General features: G+C 48.0%; 1 pseudogene; it reads left to right on the top strand.

The window, feature by feature from the left end:
- Positions 1-608: 608 nt before the first annotated feature.
- The window catches only part of LOC149169825 (uncharacterized), a 24,863-nt pseudogene continuing 21,793 nt past the window's right edge, over positions 609-3,678 (top strand).

Genomic DNA, 3,678 nt, shown 5'->3' with positions numbered 1-3,678 from the left:
CAAAGCAGATTATTGAGTTATCAAGAGAAAAGCAATTTTTGAGATGGAAAAAACGCTGAGATGTCATACCATATCCATCCCAGCCATCCATGAGCTCTGTGAGCGTGATCGTGGGGCCATTACCTTCGTCGTGCAGCATGCACCCGAGGAGGAAAAAACTGTTACAGGACATCCTGCAGGAGTCCCGTAACAGTTAAGCCCGCTGGAGTGCACACCATTCACAGTGCTTGCCATATACAATGAACACGTGGGCGCATGCAGCCGAAGCATCAAACCCATCGTCAGCAGCCTGTGAATATGAACCTCCGGACCTGTGCAAATCCACCAGCAGCAAATACATCCACTCATCGTCGTCCAAGAGCCTGAACAATCGTGTTGAAGCCGCACAGGTAAGTCTCTCGACCCTTTCTTCCGTCGAATTGCATGAAATTTACTTAAGAAAATGTTTGCAAGTGTGAAATGGATGGGTTGAGCGGTTGCATGGTCAATCGATTGGCCACGTCGACCAGTCAGCTGGTCGAGTCGGATGTGTGAATGGTGGCCGTGGAAAAAATGGGCAGTGGACACGTGAGAACCGTCCACTCGGGGAGAAACGAGTTCTAACGAGAATGGCGGCAGCGGATCTGCGAAGAATGATGCGGCAGTAAGGGAACTTGCAGAAGAATGATGGTGTGACATCGCCCAACAGTCCGGCAGGGACAGCTCACCCCCGCTCCATGGATTCCACCGATTCAAATCTAATCAGCTAGATTGCCACCCCATGCATTTATCATTCACCGTTTGCGACTCGAGTGATCATCCAAATCCCTCTGCAGCTTGATACTCCGAGTCTTTGGCCATCAGAACGCCTGTGAAGCAACACCAAGAGCGCAGACCCACTGCAGTATCCCCCGGAAATCACTCGCTGCTCCTACCGGAAAGTTGTTTCTACAGGAAGTCGGGTTCCTCACGTCAAAAGGTGGCAGATTAAAAAGGTAAGCCTGAACTCTCCATGCAATTGGTTTTTGAAGGTGGCAGAATCATCGTCTACAGTCTGGTCGTCGAAAATTGTTGCAAATATTGTCTGCTGTGCATGAACTGCCGTCCTACAGGATGTTAGTGTAATTAGCTGTGTTAAAGGTTCTCAGGGGATAAGCTTTTTAAATTATGTGCATGACAGAGGCGTAATCCTACGCTCTGTCCCAGTAGACCAAATTTCTTCCGCATTCGCCACCTCCAGCTAACGCAACTGTTTTTCACCATGCCGGGTGGGTTCATTAGAAGGGAACCCACTGATTCAGCGAAGTTAAGAGAAAATCCTGAGGTGGTGGAGCTCTTCACACGAGCACAATGGATATCTTTCTGTGACAAATTGCAGGGCTATGGTGACGAAGTGGCAGAAGAGTTTTTGCAAGCTCTGAGGCCGAAATCTAAAACATTGGCCACCGTTAACTTCAGGGGTTTAAGTCTCAAACTCACCCCACAATTCATCAACCGAGTTACGGAGCTCCCAATGGGATTACCATGGGATAAAGAAGAAAGGAAATTGAGCCAACAAGCTAAGAAAGAGTTCTTTCCACCAGAGGAGGGATTCTCAGAAGACAAAAATGGGGTTCGTAGAACCAGTTTACTGCCACCATGGAATGAAGTGAGCCTGCAAATTATCAAGTACATCACCTGCGAAGGCCGTTTTAGCATTGTATACGGGTATCATTTTCGGTTACTCACTGAATTACGACACCAGATGGATCTACCTATAGAAAACAAACTTAGTCTCCCTTACTTTCTACTACAGTCTCTGATTGAGTGTGCAACCAAGTTAAAAGAAGGCACACCAGACCAGGTAGCCCACCATGGACTGATCAAACTCCTCGTGGAGGATGCGCTCCACACATACAAGGTTCCTCTCTCATGGGAAGCCTTCAGAAATTTGACAAAGGATGGGGATATAAAGATGCTAACCGAAGAGCTCGGTTCTTCTAGCAGTGAGGAGCAAGAGTCCGTGCCCGCAGTAAAGAAGGAAAAAGGCCAAAAGACCCCGACCACAGAGCAGAAGAAAAAGCAAGAGAAGAAACAAGAGAAAAAGGGTGACAAGGAGAAAGAGGACACACCCATCTTGACAACAAGAGAGAAAAGGTTGCAAGGCAGAGTGGACAAGGCTGAGAAGGTCCACATCAGCAAAAGTGCCTCGACAGCAACTGCAACCAAGTCAAAAAGCAAAACTCATGCAGCCAAGAAAACCAAGGCGGTGACACCTGTTTCTACAGGAAAGCCGAAACCGGCTTCTACAGGAAGCCCGAAAATTACTGAAAAAGGGTCTTCTACAGGAAGCCCGAAATTGACTAAAACAGGGTCTTCTACAGGAAGCCCCAAAAAAGTGAAACGCAAGGAGAAGAAAGCTGACATTCGTGAAAGGGAGGTAGCAGCTATGCTGGCCGCCCTCAGCACACCTCCTAAGCCAAAGGAGAAGAGAAAGAGGGAGACCCCTCTATACTTTAAAGCTCGAAGAAGTGTGAGAATAAAGACGGGCAAGCCACAGCCTCCATCTAGCAGCCCGATCATCATTGAAGATGCCCCTACTTCACCCAAGGAAAGGTCCCCCTCGAGGATATCAGTCACCTATGAGAGGGGGAGCCCGAAGAAAACTACATGGCAAGAAAGGTTAGATCAATTGACTGAAAAAGCTCGGATACAGGATGCTGAAAATGCTCTACAGGAAACCTTAGCCAGGCTTAAAGAAACTGAGGAAATGGAAGGAGAAGTACCCTTATCACCACCAAGGGAGGGTGAAGTAGAACCACCAAAGGAAATGGAGAAAGAGCATATACCAGAGCCCAGCCCTCAGCCAAGTCTGAGTTCTTATTACAACTTTTTAGAGGCTGGCAAAATCATACCTCAGAAATTTACTGTGCCACTGTTTTTTTGCATTAGAGGAAGAAAGAGTCCGTACACACACGTGGATGAAAATAGCCAAGTCAAAGGGTGTGGCGGACATAGGTCCCTTACAAGAGCAGCTCAAGGAGGCCAGAAGTGAATTGTCCATGGCCAAACACGTGGCAAATTGCCAACGCGTGTTTCTACAGGAAGAGAACCAGAAGCTAAGATTACAGCTACAGGAGCTGAGGGCAGGGACATGTACATCCTCCAAGGACACCACAGAGGAATAGCAAGGCAAAAAGGAACTGAACACCGGTCTTGGGGAGCCAACCACACTTCTACAGGAAGTAGAACAACAAGAACAAATTGAGGTGCAAGCTCTCAGAGAACAGCTGCAGCAGAAAGATGCACAATTGGCCTGCATGGCCAGCTGGGCCATGGATGCTATCCAATGCAGATAGCCAGCTAAATCCTATGGCTTGTACTTGAAAGACCAATGGCTGCAATTCCAGATCAATACCATGGCGCAAAGAGGTATCTCTCAGCTCCAAGACCCGCAGCAATTCACTGAAGTTTGCAGTACTAGCTCATCAGCGGAGTTCTACCTCCATAATCTGGCCCTGCCTAATGAAGTTTCATGGGATCCCAATACGGCCTTGGGAGATATGCAATTAAGGGCATTTGCCTCATGGCTGAACCATGAGGACAAAAGAGCAGCAGAAGCCAAAGCAATCATGAACTGAGAGCTGAACGAGCCATTGCTCATCAGACCGGAACCAGGGGATCCAGTTGCACTAATCTCGGCACACCAACTTTGTCCAC

This window comes from Pinus tabuliformis, chromosome 4_2 (assembly GCF_031772625.1).
Source record: "Pinus tabuliformis cultivar Carrire ecotype Pingquan chromosome 4_2, CPIR1, whole genome shotgun sequence".
NCBI classification, from domain to species: domain Eukaryota; kingdom Viridiplantae; phylum Streptophyta; class Pinopsida; order Pinales; family Pinaceae; genus Pinus; species Pinus tabuliformis.
This window is presented reverse-complemented; position numbering and strand designations above follow the sequence as displayed.